A 17,043-nucleotide genomic window follows, 5' to 3' on the forward strand; every position below is an offset into this window, starting at 1 on the left:
TAAAGAACATCATCTTTGCTTTGTCTTACTTTGTTATGCTAATTATTGTTATTCTGATCAGATGAAGCGCCATCTGTCTGACATTTTTTAAACTTTTGTATGTTTTTGGTTCTAATAAAACCCCATGTCATTTCAAGCATGTGTGTCAATTTGTACCTCTCTATCTACATTATTCCGTGATTTATTCAGTTTTCAAATTTATACTGACTTTTTGATCACCCAGTACACTAATAAAAGTAGGATAGTGCAAGGTATTTCAAAAAGAATATACATATTACGGAGTATTATTATGATCTAAAGGAAACAAGGACACTAGCTACTTTTGGGCACTGAAACACATCAATGGGGAAAGCTGAGAAACGGTGCCGCACTAGAGCTCGAACCTGGGTGTTTCCGTTTCTCGCGAACGATTATATTATCTTAACTGCTTCGGCGTCCAGACCAGGACTTCAGTGCAGCAGATCGCTGCTAGTAGTGAGGATAATGCGCAGGGGCACTATGTCAGTTGTATGTGGATAATTTGGAAATTTGACTCGGTCTGGGACGTGTCGGGACGGCCGAGGCAATGGAGGTGACCATTCGCAAGAAACAGAAAAATTAGTGTTCAAGTCCCAGTCTAGCATAAATTTTAAACTTTCCTCATTAACGTATATCAGTGGCCAAAAGCAGCTACTGTCTTTGTTTCCTCTGGATTATAATCATATATGGCTGCTGGATGAAAAATGGGTGTATTCTTTCAGAGATGACCAAAAGGACAGACACATGGAGGTAAAAAAAAGGGGGGGGGGGAGGTGGAACTAAAGACGTACACTATATGTTGTTTTGAAGCCAAAATGGACGCCATTTTAAGTCGCCCAAAACATTACCAGACTACTGTTTACGAGTGCTTGTTCATTTTTTCCCGTCATATGCTCGTAATAACTGTTTTAAATAGCAAAAATTAAAGAGCTTACATGAATAACATAGTGTCAGGAAGGCAATTTCGAACGTTTTATGTTCTTGAATGCGTATTTGTTCTAGTAATACGACACAGTCAGAGTGTCATAATGCTGTTATTTTTTGGAATGCAACCTACGACCAGCTTAGATACAGAAGTGATGAAACTTTCTGCAGGAGCTGACCATCATTTTGCAGGACAATGTTAAAGCACGTACAGTGCAAGCTGTTACTGATTTGTTTGACTGATGGGGCTGCTAAGTGCTATACCACCTACTACACTCCCCTGACTTAAGCCCTTGTGAGTTCAACTCGATTTCTAAACTGGAGGAAACTCTTCACGGTATTCGCTTCAGAACTGCTAGAAATTCGTCGGGCAATAGACCGCGCCGCTCGAACTGTCCACACAACTGGCACTGCTAAGCGTATCCTACGACTCCCACATCGCTGGCAACGGGTTATACACAATGCTGGTGACTACTTTGAAGGTCCGTAAAACTTCGAAACACGTATCTACTTTGTACAAGCTGTAAATAATTAGTTGCCACTATTAAAGTTCCAACCCTCGTATTTCAGAATTCGAATCAAGAACAACTACCAACATGAGTAACTTAGAAATAGCTATCATTAGTGTAGCAAAACAGCTTAAAACACTTAAGAGAGGTTCTGTATGGCAAATACAGTGCACTATTTTCTAGTCTCAATGCATGTCAGTTCCCAGGGAACTCTTTTTAATATGTGGTGTATTTTGAGATTTTAAGTAAATCCAGAAACACTCGACACTCTAAACATTTATTAAAACTGAAACTTTGGGGCTTATTTATTAGATGAACCAGTCTTTTGACAACTTAATTAGACATCCAGTGGCAGCCAATACTTTTGGAATTTTACAGGGTGAGTCACCTAACATTACCGCTGGATATATTTCGTAAACCACATCAAATACTGACGAATCGATTCCACAGACCGAACGTGAGGAGAGGGGCGGGGTAATTGGTTAATACAAACAATACAAAAATGCACGGAAGTATGTTTTTTAACACAAACGTACGTTTTTTTAAATGGAACCACGTTAGTTTTGTTAGCACATCTGAACATATAAACAAATACGTAATCAGTGCCGTTTGTTGCATTGTAAAACGTTTATTACATCCAGAGATATTGTAACCTAAAGTTGACGCTTGAGTACCACTCCTCCGCTGTTCGATCGTGTGTATCGGAGAGCACCGAATTACGTAGGAATCCAAAGGGAACGGTGATGGACCTTAGGTACAGAAGAGACTGGAACAGCACATTACGTCCACATGCTAACAGCTTTTTATTGGTCTTTTTCACTGACGCACATGTACATTACCATGAGGGGTGAGGTACACGTACACATGTGGTTTCCGTTTTCAATTACGGAGTGGAATAGAGTGTGTCACGACATGTGAGGCCAATAGATGTTCAATGTGGCGGCCATCATTTGCTGCACACAATTTCAATCTCTGGCGTAATGAATGTCGTACACGCCGCAGTACATCTGGTGTAATGTCGCCGCAGGCTGCCACAATACGTTGTTTCATATCCTCTGGGGTTGTAGGCACATCACGGTACACATTCTCCTTTAACGTAGCCCACATAAAGAAGTCCAGAGGTGTAAGATCAGTAGAACGGGCTGGCCAATTTATGCGTCCTCCACGTCCTATGAAACGCCCGTCGAACATCCTGTCAAGGGTCAGCCTAGTGTTAATTGCGGAATGTGCAGGTGCACCATCATGCTGATACCACATACGTCGACGCGTTTCCAGTGGGACATTTTCGAGCAACGTTGGCAGATCATTCTGTAGAAACGCGATGTATGTTGCAGCTGTTTGGGCCCCTGCAATGAAGTGAGGACCAATGAGGTGGTCGCCAATGATTCCGCACCATACGTTTACAGTCCACGGTCGCTGTCGCTCTACCTGTCTGAGCCAGCGAGGATTGTCCACGGACCAGTAATGCATGTTCCGTAGATTCACCGCCCCGTGGTTTGTGAAACCCGCTTCATCGGTAAACAGGTAGAACTGCAACGCATTCTCTGTTAATGCCCATTGACAGAATTGCACTCGATGATTAAAGTCATTACCATGTAATTGCTGATGTAGCGACACATGAAACGGGTGAAAGCGGTGACGATGCAGTATGCGCATGACACTACTTTGACTCAGTCCACCGGCCCTCGCAATGTTCCGTGTACTCGTGTGTGGGTTCATGGCAACAGCAGCTAACACACCAACTGCACCCGCTTCTCCTGTGACGGGCCTGTTACGGACCCGTTTGCGTGCTACGACCATACCTGTTGCATACAGTTGGCGGTAGATGTTTTGCAATGTGCGGCACGTTGGATGCTCTCTGTCCGGGTACCGTTCTGCATGCACCCTGCAGGCTTCAGCTGCATTTCGTCGACACTCGCCATATATGAGTATCATCTCCGCCTTTTCAGAGTTCGAATACGCCATGGTCACAGTTCGAACAACACTACACTATCACAGACGTCTGGTAACACGGTGCACTACAGTTGGTCTGCGTGCGGAGACGAATGCAGAATAACAATAGCAGCAAGCGCTACATGCGGACACTGCGACAGCTAGACCAAACCACAACAGTGCACTACAGCCACACTCGTAAACACGGTCGTCATCGTTAACATGTCCCTGCAGATGCTGCTCGCCGACCGTGCCCCGTGTTTGTTACAACACGCAACTGAACGTCGGGGGTTTCAAGTGTCAACTTTAGGTTACAATATCTCCGGATGTAATTAACATGTTACAATGCAAAAAACGGCACTGATTACGTATTTGTTTATATGTTCAGATGTGCTAACAAAACTAACGTGTTTCCATTTAAAAAACGTAGGTTTGTGTTAAAAAACATACTTCCGTGCATTTTTGTATGGTTTGTATTAAACAATTACACTAGCCCCTCTCCTCACGTTCGGTCTGTGTAATCGGTTCGTCTGTGGTTTATGAAATATATCCAGCGGTAACGTTAGGTGATTCACCCTGTATATATATATATATATATATATATATATATATATATATATATATAATAAACAATTTTACACACCTCACCTGATGTGATTTTGTCTCCATGAAACAAAAGCCCTTCAGACAACAGGGAACCAATCAGATCCTTGCAGATGTGTCTGTGGCCTTAATTTCGTCTCCATATTCTCTGACTGATGCGACAATGTAGTCATTCAGTTCTCCTTGAACAAGCAGGTCTGACATACTAGGCTGGAAGAATTATCTTGTCAAATAACTTCCCATGCCAGCTTACCACTTGTTTGGATCACCATCTATATGCCTCCTGCAAGCCGCTTTTTTGGCTTTTAGGAACTAGTTGTGTGAAACGTTTTACGTCTTAGGTAAACATTGTAAACCATATCTCTCCACTCAGTACTTCATTATACTCAGTTTTGTATCTGTGTCCTCCCGGTAGCTGAGTGGTCAGCACGACAGAATGTCAATCCTAAGGGCCTGGGTTCGATTCCCGGCTGGGTCGGAGATTTTCTCCGCTCAGGGACTGGGTGTCGTTTCATCGTTTCATCCCCATCGACGCACTAGTCACTGAAATGGCGTCAAATCGAAAGACTTGCACCCGTCCAACGATCTACCCAACTGGAGGCCTGAGCCACACGACATTTACATTTTACTTTCATATATTCAATACAGTATGAGCACGTTTCCCTAATTTCTACTAATTTTCTTGTATACCAGTAATTTTTTATATTTTTGCATTTATCTGAAACGTTACTGTTATTATTGGGCAACAAGATTATTGTAAGTCTATATTTTTTTAAAAAAAAAGTAGTCAAAATAGTTTTGAACTCCAGTTTTTTCTGTTTCATATATACAGAAGACCAAATCTGCGTTCTTTAGCATGCCACAGTGGCGGAGCGGTTCTAGGCACTTCAGTCAGGAGCCGCGCGACTGCTACGGTCGCAGGTTCGAATCCTGCCTCGGGCATGGATGTGTGTGATGTCCTTAGGTTAGTTAGGTTTAAGTAGTTCTAAGTTCTAGGGGACTGATGGCCTAAGATGTTAAGTCCCATAGTGCTCAGAGCCATTTGAACCATTTTGCGTTCTTTAACTTGTCAATAAATAACATAGCGCTCCTCTCTCTGAGCTCTTACCCATGCCACTTTAAATTCGATGTAGTAAGTTGGTTACTTATGACAAAGTGTTACAAACATTTGACGTTATCTGCAAAAAACTCCACCAGCAAGATTAGGCACAAAATAATCTGCATGCAAATTAGAAATAATATCATAGATATGCACCTTTATGAGTAAGGCACTTGTTTATCCAAAGCAAGTTTAAGGATCTCAAAATATTAGAAAACGTTCTGGAGTCTTGTTGCTCTGAATCTCCTATCTCAGAAAACAACCTTTATTTTAAACTTAAAACTTTCTCACCCAGTAATTGAAACTAATCAAAAGATACATTTATATCTCCATTTGCAGACTAATACAGGCTAACATTATTATTTTTTCTTCAATCATACACAACTAACCTCAACCTTTATTTCTGGACAATATGGTGTCATGTCTAATGTTGAAAATTACAGACCGTGTGTGAGGTAAATTCTAACCTCACCATTTTTCTGTTTTTCCTACACTTATGTCAACTACAACAAATCCTTGAGGAATAAATCTGTCTACATGATTTTCTGTTAGCCAGCATCAGACCTACATCCTCAATGCTACAAAAATGTTTCCATCCCAACAGTCTCTTTCTTATACAGAAAATATTGCCCTGCAGCAACGAAAACATTTCACCCTGTTTTTTTTTTCTCAAGCAAGCACTCATCTGCCTATGGCATATCCAAATTACACACACTGTGTTTGTCTAAGTTGATACTGCCAGAATGTTTACTTACCCTAAAAAAACATTTTCGTCATTGCTCTTGGTCTTGGTAGAAATCACTAACATTTCATCACATTGCTAAAGTCTGAAAACACATCACTTTAGTCATTCAGCTTGCTTAGTAGGTTCGCCGATGACATTGTAATTCTGTCAGAGACAGCAAAGGACTTGGAAGAGCAGTTGAACGGAATGGACAGTGTCTTGAAAGGAGAATATAAGATGAACATCAACAAAAGCAAAACGAGGATAATGGAATGTAGTCGAATTAAGTCGGGTGATGCTGAGGGAATTAGACTAGGAAATGAGACACTTAAAGTAGTAAAGGAGTTTTGCTATTTGGGGAGCAAAATAACTGATGATGGTCGAAGTAGAGAGGATATAAAATGTAGACTGGCAATGGCAAGGAAAGCGTTTCTGAAGAAGAGAAATTTGTTAACATCGAGTATAGATTTAAGTGGCAGGAAGTCGTTTCTGAAAGTATTTGTATGGAGTGTAGCCATGTATGGAAGTGAAACATGGACAATAAATAGTTTGGACAAGAAGAGAATAGAAGCTTTCGAAATGTGGTGCTACAGAAGAATGCTAAAGATTAGATGGGTAGATCACATAACTAATGAGGAAGTATTGAATAGGATTGGGGAGAAGAGAAGTTTGTGGCACAACTTGACCAGAAGAAGGGATCGGTTGGTAGGACATGTTCTGAGGCATCAAGGGATCACCAATTTAGTACTGGAGGGCAGCGTGGAGGGTAAAAATCGTAGAGGGAGACCAAGAGGTGAATACACTAAGCAGATTCAGAAGGATGTAGGTTGCAGTGGGTACTGGGAGATGAAGAAGCTTGCACAGGATAGAGTAGCATGGAGAGCTGCACCAAACCAGTCTCAGGACTGAAGACCACAACAACAACAGTACCTCCATGCATGCTTGATTGCGTGCAAACTATATCTGAATATTAAGGGTAACAAATGCTTTTCCGAATCTGTTGAAATGAATGCTGTAAGAAATTGTTTCTCTAGTGTGCTTATAAATCTACATCTACATTATATGTACTCTGCAAACCACGGTATGGTGCATGGTGCAGGGTATCTTGTACTGATAGTAGTCACTTCCTTTCCTCTTCCACTAACATGACAGAGAGAGCATGAAAAACTGTCTGTATGTCTCCGTATAAGCCATAATGTCTCTTATCTCATCTTCACGGTCTTCACACAAAATATACGTTAGCAGCAGTAGAATCGTTCTGCAGTCTGCTGCAGATGGCAGTTCTCTATATTTTCTCAGCCGTGTTCCTCAGAGAGAATGTCGCCTTCCCCCCAGAAATTTTCATTTGAGTTCCAAAAGCATCTCTGTAATACTTGTGTGATGATCAAATCTACCAGTAAAAAATCTAGTAGCTCTCCTCTGGACTACCTTGATGTCTTCCCTTAATCCGCAGTGGTTAGCACACTGGACTCGCATTCGGGAGGACGACGGTTCAATCCCGTCTCCAGCCATCCTGATTTAGGTTTTCCGTGATTTCCCTAAATCGTTTCAGGCAAATGCCGGGATGGTTCCTTTGAAAGGGCACGGCCGATTTCCTTCCCCATCCTTCCCTAACCCGAGCTTGCGCTCCGTCTCTAATGACCTCGTTGTCGACGGGACGTTAAAACAACACTAACCTAACCTTCCCTTAATCCGACCTGGTGGGGATCACAAACACGCAAGCAGTACTCAAGAATAGTTTGCACAAGTTTTGTGTATTTGGTGTCATTTACACATGACCCATACTTTCCTAAAATCCTTCCAATAAACCAGAGTTGATTATTCGCCTTCCCTACTACTGTCCTTACACGCTTGGTCTATTTCGTGCAATTTACAGCATTACAGCTAGGTATTTAATCGACATGACTATGTCAAGTAGCATGTTACTAATAATGAATTCGAACATTATGGGATTTTGTTTTCCTATTGATCTGCATTAACTTAGATTTTTCTACATTTAGAGCTAGTTGTCATTAACCACACCAACTAGAAATTTTGTGCAACAGTAAGTCATCTTGTATCGTACTACAGTCAATCAATGATGATACCTTCCTGTACACTACAGCATCATGGGCTAACAGCCACAGATTGCTGCTCACCCTATACGCCCGATCGTTTAAGTATATAGAAAATAATAGCAGTCCTATCATAATGCACTGGGGCGCTTTTGACGATATCCTTGTCTCTGATGAACACTCGTCATTGAGGATAACATACTGCACCCTATTACTCAAATGTTACTCACATATCTGGGAAACTATTCAGTATGCTCATACCTTTGTTAACACTCTGCAGTAGGGCACCATGTCAAATGTGTTGTAACCATGACCAGACGGTCTCCAGTTGTGGGCTTTCCATGAAGGATAGCACGGCGGGACCCACGGAGCGGCCTGCAAACACCACAAATGGGAGAGGACGGATACAAACAACGAAGGACAACCAAGCGAGGCCTTACAAACCACAACAAGCAAGAAACGACAGAGTCACAAGAAAACCTTGCGGATCAACCACGTCCTCTCGTACACGAAACAAAGTAAGGTAAATAGGCTGTCTGAGGCAAGACGTCAATAGACGCATGCAAAGATTGGACTGATTGACTGAGCGAGAGGCAAGCGCTTAAATACATAATCGGGGACGCCGCTAATGGCCGCTGGAACCATGTGTTCCACTGTGGTGCCCTCACATTAAACGTGGGCCTAGAGGCACACGCCGCCACGGCTTACAATGCGATGGTGCAGAGACCTCTAGGGTTCTTCGACGTCCATGCCGTCATGTGTGGATTCAAAATCCTCGGGGCGCGGTACCAGATCCCTCCCCCCTGAAACTTGCATGTAGTGGTGGAAATGCCCCAGACGGTGCTGAGGTGGGTTGCAGTGGAAGAAGAGACGGGCTCATCACTTGCCATTGGCAGGGAGGAAGGCATACCTGAGGTATCCGTGATGGCTGACCCAGAGTCCAGGGCAGTGGAGGAGCTGCCGATCCCCCCAGGGGCAGGGAGGGTCAGAGGCAGGCCCGCGGGGTGACGGAAACCGCAAGCAGTGGTGGTGATCCATACCCGAAGCAGGACTCGGTGGCGCAAGACCTGCGGGGCACATGGGTAGAGCTGATTATGATGGCGCCGCTCCAACCCTTTCGACGTCTGCACCGATGGCAAACGTCGCCCATGGGCCGCGACGACATTGGTGGGCATCCAACCCACCTTGTGCCTGTACTCGCAGGCCCACATGACCACGCAAGGGGTGTAACACAGAGAGGGCTGCGAGTGGGGGCGGGAAGGGGATGGCATCAACAAATGGAGCAGGGACCATGGCTGTCGCCCATGAAGGAGCTCCGCCAGACTATGTCTGTCAGTTGGCGTAGTGTGACAGGTGCTCAAAACAGGGTGAGGGCCAACATGGTTGGAGATGTGTTGACCACCTTTGTCAACTGTTGTTTAAAAGTGCGGACAAGCCTCTCTGCCGTACCATTGGATGAAGGGTGGAAAGGTGGGCTACGTATATGTTTGATACCATTGACCTGACAGAAGTTGTAGAAGGAGGATGCCATGAATTGGGTGCCATTATTGGAGACCAATGTGTGTGGCAGGTGCTCAATGGCGAGATCCTGGGCCAGGGCCGTGAGTGTAGCCTCCGTGGTGGTGAACGCCATGCGGATGACATATGGGTACTTGGAGTGGGCATCAATGGTAAGTAACCACATGGACCCCAAAGCGGCCCTGCAAATAGATATGGATGCCATCCCAGGGCCAGCGAGGCACAGACCAGGATGCAAACGACTGAGGGGGGGCTTGCCTGGTGATGCATACACAGAGTCTGCCCACAGATCAGGTGGTCAATATTGCCATTGATGTTGGGCCAATACATGTGCCGGCAAGACAAAAGTTTCATATGGGACATACCCCAATGCCTGCGGTGTAACAAACTGAGGACCTGAAGCCGCAATTCTGGAGGGATAACCACCTGATGAGCATCCGACTCTGTGGCCAACAGAAGGACATCATAGACCACAGATAGCCTGTGGGACAGGTGGCGCCAGGGGGTGAAATCAGACTACATCCAACGAGTAACATAGTAGGGCCACCCATGGATCACGTAGTGCAGAACATGCCACCAGATAGGGTCACGGCGGGTAGCTGTGGCAATGTGAGCACCCATAAGAGGCAGACTATCAAGCGCAACACGGTGGGTGGAATCAGTGTGAAAGCAGAGGTCCTCCTGTCGGTCAAAGCCAGGACCAGGGCGTGCTAGGAGACGTGACAAAGCGTCCTTGTTAGCACGGTGGGTGGTAGGCTTATACCGGATGGTGTAAGCGTAATTTAGTAAAAATAAAGCCCAGCCTTGGAGACGTTGAGCCGTCCGCTCTGTAAGGTGAGAGTGGAGTCTAAAAAGCGTAACCAAGGGCTTATGGTCCATCAGGTTATTGTAAAAGGGAAGGTTATCATTAACAAAAGAGATATAGAGGAGACGGGAAGGTTTCAACCAGAAGGGGCCAGGTCCAAGAAAAGCGAGGCTGCGCACCTGGCCAAAGTGTGATGTGTGCCGGAAAACCGGAAGCACAGCAGAGATCTGCAGCAAACAACTACGCAAAAGCGGAGCACAGATCGTCCAAGTCCTGAAAAGGAACAGCTGTGGAAACGACCTTAACTTCATCGGAAATTCAAAAGCCAAACAGTTGAAACGCATCCCAGCCAAAAATATTCGAAGCCGACGGATGGTCAACAACAAATAAGGTAAGAAGCTGGGGAACACATTTGTACGTCGTCTGGATGACGAACTGCCCAAGAAGGGGAATGGAACCATCTCCATAGGCGACTAAACACCGAGGGGGAGGTGACAACTCAGGAGAGACCAGGCTGGTATATATCGCTATATTAATCAGGGAGACGGTGGCCCCAGTGTCGACCTGAAAGCTGACATCCTCAGTGAAAAGGCGGAGCGAGAGGAAAAGCTTCCGCACTGATGGGTCATCCTGTGGGACTACCGACTGCAGAGCATGGATGGAATCTAGAGGCCCAGGAGGGGCAGGACTAGAGCGAGTCGAGCGACTACAAGAAACCAATTGGATGTGGCCCTCCTTGTTACACAGCGTGCACGTTCTCCAGCGGTGGGGACTATCAGCTCGAGAATGTGCGGTAAAGCGCTGTGGGCAAGTTGGAAGTGGACCGCGCGACTGGCAACGAGGGCCATAGAGACGTCGGACAAAGAGGAATCCCGACGGCGCTGGCCTCTGTCGGCAGGACCACGTCGACGTCGCGAGGACGAAACCCGCCGAGATGGAGCGATCGCCACCACTTGGGCCGCGCCATAAGACGCTCATTAGCCGCCTGAGCGATTTCAAAGGAGTGTGCAATGAGGAGAATCTCTTCCAAGGAGGGGTTATCGAGTTTCAATGACGCAGTGCGGACCTCAGTATCGGGAGCCTGATGAACCACCACATCCCAGATCAGAGAGTGCGCATACGAAGCCTTACACTGCTGATTGGTGCACGCAAAATCGCATCGACGGCTGAGACCCTGCAAGTCTGTGACCTGGGAACGATATGATTGACCAGGCTGTTTATGGTCCTGGTGGAACCCCAGCCGAGAGGAGACCACATGGTAGCGTTCGGAATAATAGTTCGTCAGCAAAAGGCAGATCTGCTGGAAAGAGAGAGCCACAGTTTCGGACAACGGTGCCAACTTGCGGAGAAGAAAGAACGTGTCTGGGGAGGCGCAAGACAAAAACAGCGACCGCTGCAAGGAGTCATTGGTGACTTGAAAAGCTGTGCTATGCTGTTTCAGCTGATGTAAGTATGTGTCCCAGTCTTTTTCCGCGTCATTAAATGGTGGGAATGACGGCAGACGTGAGCAAGCAACGGATACCCGAGGTCTTGGAAGCTATTGTGGTAATGCATCACGGGCATCGACTTTGTCCGTTAGCAACCGCAGCGACTGTTGTAAGATGTCTAACTGGAGGTGCTGCTGGTACATGAGCTGCCGCTGTTGCAGACAGACCAACTTCGCCTCCATGCCAACAACGACTACCATTTACCTCGTCGCCAAAAATGTTGCCGAGAAGGAAAGTGCGGAGCGACCCACGGAGCAGCCCGCAAACAACACAAACAGGAGAGGACGGACACAAACAATGAAGGACAACCAAGCAAGACCTTACGAACCACAACAAGCAAGAAACAACAGAGTCACAAGGAAACCCCACGAATCAACCACATCCACTCGTACATGGAACAAAGTAACGTAAATACGTTGTCTGAGGCTAGATGTCAATAGAAGCACACAAAGATTAGACTGACTGAGCAAGAGGCAGGCGCTTAAATACATTATCGGGGACGCCACTATTGGCCGTTGGGACCACGTGTTCCACTGCAGTGCCCTCACATTAAACGTGGGCCAGGAGGCGCGCGCCACTGTGGCTTACGGTGCGATAGTGCAGAAACCTCTAGGGGTCTTCCACGTCCATGCCGTCTGGCGCAGATTCAAAATCCTCAGGGTGCGTTACCAGAAAATGCTTTTGGAAATCTAGGAATATGGAATATGCCTGTTGCCTTTCACCTATGGTTCACAGCATATCATGTGAGAAAAGGGCAAGCTGAGTTTTCCACAGGCAATGGTTTCTAAATCTGTGCTGATCTGTGAACAAAAGCCTTCCCATCTCAATTTAATTTTTTATGTCTGCACTAAGAATATATTCAAGAATTCTGCGGAAAACCGATGTTGATGATACTGATCTATAATTCTGCAGGTCTGTTCTGTTGCCCTTCTTATGTACAGGAATCACCTGTGCACTTTTCCATTTGCTCTGGATGTGGTGGTGGGTGAGAGTTTTGTGATAAATGTAATTTAAGTAAGGAACCAATGCGGTAGAAAACTCTTTGTAAAACTGAATTGGGCTTCCATCTGACTTAGGTGGCTTATTTTTTTTCAGCTCTTTCAGTTGCGTCTCTGCACCAAGTGCACCTATTTCTATGTCCTCCATACAGGTGTCAGTGCAATGGTCAAATGACAGTGTGTTTATATCGACTTATGTTGCATTTTTAAATTACCTGCATACACCTTGCACAGCTTTGTTCATCTTTTCTACTTTGTTATTCATACGGGACCGGTTATGAACATCTTGATGATGTGATACAGAAAAAACAAAAGTTGAGCTCTGAGGGACTTCCAATTAGATGCACATCTGCAGTCATGCATCCACTGAACAAGATGGGACACAGGTCAGTCCTTAACAACTACAGAGAAATCTTTATCCTTTAAATAACCTACATGATCTTGTCCAAAGAATTACACATAAGAGTGGAGGATAAAGTAGATTCCTGCTGAGTTTACCAAGCTGGATTCAGAAAGTAAAGATCATATGCAGGTAGGTGGCCTCTACTGCACCTCAAAACCATCATGGTACAGAGGAACATAACAACTTTACCTTAAAGCTAATTTGCACTGGCATCATATCATGTCCCATGAAGCCATTCTGCAATGTATTTCAAATGGCAATTGGCCATCCTGTACTGTCACACCATGCACAACACTGTCGAGGTGTCTTGGGAAAAAGTTCTGATGGTTGATGTCATCTGTTCATTGTTGATCATGTGAACACTAAGCTCGTTTCTTCCTGAGACCCGGACATGCACCTATCTCTATATTTCGTTTCATCGTGGTTTCCGTGGTTGATATTGGTTGTTTATTGTTCATTGTTTGTTTCATTTTGTTATTCCTTGTTTAAAAGTTTATAATTAATGAGACAGCAGTCTGAATTGTACAACACGAGTGAACTATTTGCCCTCTACTATATTTATAAAGTAGATTTTTATACATACTGGTACCCCATTTAATATTTTACAATGAAATGGATTGCAATATGGCTGCAACCTGAAGCAAAAAAAGTTCTGTGGGCAGAATCAGATTGATTAGTAGGTGGAATTTAGTTTAATGTGATCATGCGTTTGTAGTGTTTCATAAATAAATGGACTGAGACCTTCAGACACTGCAAGTTGTTTGTTTAGATATGTGTTTGTGGCAGGCTTACTTATAGTTAAATATCTCTCTGAATTGTGTGTGAAAGTTTTGCAGGCATCAGTGGTCAGTATTTATGTGGTTTCACTAGCTAACCCAAGTACAAATAATGTACTTGAACTATTAAAAGCCAAAAAAAAAAAAAAAAAAAAAAAAAATGCGCTATGTCATCAACTAAACTTGGCCTTAAACAATCAGGTTTACACGGGATGTGACGACAGCTCATAACATCATATTCCTTCTAGCAATTCTAGGTGCAGTTTGATGTAACAAATGAAAAAACTGATGTTTCAACTTTCTAAAATATAAAATACAGGTTCCTCTTCCCTGAGCTCTTTATATGGTGTGTGAAATTCCCCTTCTGTACTACTTAATGACAATGGAAATACACTTTCCCATGATGGTGCCATGATGTGACAGTGCCGTGATGGTTGAGTGTGAGTTTGCCTTTACATAGGAATGTATGTGAACCAGTAAATTCCTAAAATGTGGTAAATTAAAACTTCAATTAAAACTTACTCATCCAGACACTAATCTGTGTGGGCCCAGACAAGAAGACCCTTAACCTTGTGATAGTCACATTTGCCACTAAGCTGCCTGAAGTAAAATCATGGAAGAACCATAAGGAACTTCGAATTCACTGTTGGTGTAGGACAAGAACGTGATCTATTTTCAATCCTCTTCTGCTGCCTGTAATAGAAATATGAGTCATGCCTGCAAAATAAGTGCAGTTTTGGAATAAAATTCATAAAAATCTCTTTTTTCAATCAAAAATTTATTTTTAAAAGAAAGAGCATTCTTAAACTATTTTTCTACAGAGCTGACTAGTTGCTATAATTGTTCATACAATTGTCGTTGTGGGAAACCAACTTTTGTATGCCTTTTTCATAGAATGACGCCGCCAGTGAAGACATCCAGTACTGAATACCATTTTTGAGTCATCGTCGCTGTCGATGTGCCTTCCTCCAAGATCACACTTTAAGTTCAAGGACAAGTTGTAGTCAGAAAGTCTGAGATTGGGACTGTACGCTGGGTGACTGAACAGCCCCCAGTCCAATGGCTGACTAAGGTTCTGACAGGCACTAGCAGAATAGGGACATGCATTGTCATGGAGCATTATCTTTCCTTTGTGTCAAATATAGAGTTTATCATGAGCACGTTTAAATTTAACGATATTTTTGTTCCAAGCACTTGGGTTGTTCTTCCTTTTCTTACGCTTCTGCTTGACACATCTTCGTGAATCACATATCCACTTCAAGAATTCCCAAAATTAGTAAATTCATCACTATTCCACGCTATCCTTCTATCGAGTATCACATCAACAGATGTGTGTAGCCTTCTTGCTGATGTTCATGAAGCTATGTTCGATGCAAAATAGGAACATCTCCAGTATTTGTCCCTTTCTTGCACCAAAATGATAAAAGGGGATAGATTCTAAAGTTTATAGAGATTGTTATATGTGTGTGAGGTATCTCCTTCTACCACTGAAAGAAGCATAAGTTTTTCCCTTTGCACAACATTTAAAAAGTGATTTTTGTAAAAACATGGAGTTATTCCCTTCTTGTACCAAGGTCTTCAATTAGTAATTGACCACAATATCATTCTCAACGAAGGTCAATGTAGAACGTGTATCAGAACATCATACTCTCTTCAGTCACTAATCCTAGTAAAGTGCTGGGAGAAATAGTTGAACATAATTTTAATGAATGACTTATTTTTGCAAAAAATGGCAGCTTCATCCCTAATAAAGTTTTATTAGGGATTACAAGCGAAATTTATGTCAGGATTAACGATTTCTTGGCAAGGAGGACACATCAAATTATCTTCGATGGATGTAGAAGTAAATTACTTTGTAGTGTTGGGACATCTACTGTTCATTTTAATAGTAATCTTAGACTTTTTGCAGATGACACTGTAATATATAAAGAAGTACTAGTGGAGAAAAAACTACAGGAATATGGTTCAAATGGCTCTGAGCACTATGGGACTCAACTGCTGTGGTCATAAGTCCCCTAGAACTTAGAACTACTTAAACCTAACTAACCTAAGGACAGCACACAACACCCAGCCATCACGAGGCAGAGAAAATCCCTGACCCCGCCGGGAATCGAACCCGGGAACCTGGGCGTGGGAAGCGAGAACGCTACCGCACGACCACGAGATGCGGGCAACTACAGGAATATTCAGACAGAGTTTAAGAAGATTTCAAAATGCTGAAGGGGTTAGTAATTTGATTTAAATGTTTGGTCACCATGTGTAAATTGTACACTTCAAAAGCACACACAGAAGAAATAGTTTTCCATGCCCACATTATCAATGAATTATTATTGGAATCAGGCAACTAATTCAAACTTCTGGGTGTAACAATTTGTAATAATAAGAAGAAATGATGTGATCACATAGGCTCAGCCACTGGTAAATCAGATGGCTAGTTTCATTTCATTAAAAGGACACTGGTACTAATATTAGGAAAATGCAATTACTCAATTTAGAAAACACTTGTGTGACTCAGCCTAAAAAGGTTGCTCAAATATGTGGGCCAATACAGGTCTCATTAGGGATATTGAAAGTATGATGAGAAGACCAGGATGAATTGTGACAGGTTTGCTTGACCCAACAGAGAAGGTCGCTGAAAAATCTAGACTGGTTACTATACACATACTGCAAAGAGGGTCCCACAGGGTACAATTTTGAGTCTACTCGTATCCCTTATATATGTGAATGACCTTCGACTTAACATTCAATAATCAGAATTGGTGTTTTTTCAGATGATACTAGCATTATAATAGATCTCATTAGTGAGAAAGCAGCAGAAAAGGTGCTAAATCATATTTTCCAAAGAACTATGAAGTGGTTCTTAGAAAATGGACTCTCCCTAAAGTTTAAGAAAGTACTATGTTCAGTTGTGTACAACAAACAGTGTCTTGCCAACAACTGATGTAGCTCATGAGTAGGAGTCAGTAAATAGGAAAGAGTGTCCCAAATTTTTGTGTGTACTTATTGACGAAAACTAGAACTGGAAGAGGCATATTACTGAGCTTCTCAAACAGTTAAGTTCTGCTGGTTTTGTTCTTTGTGTAATTGCTTATCTTGGAAACAACTATCTTAGCCATCTGACATATTTTGCATATTTCCACTCAATAAAGACTAATGGAATAATATTTTGGGGTAACTCATCACTTAGAAAGAA

This window comes from Schistocerca americana, chromosome 10 (genome assembly GCF_021461395.2).
Source record: "Schistocerca americana isolate TAMUIC-IGC-003095 chromosome 10, iqSchAmer2.1, whole genome shotgun sequence".
NCBI classification, from domain to species: Eukaryota; Metazoa; Arthropoda; class Insecta; order Orthoptera; family Acrididae; genus Schistocerca; species Schistocerca americana.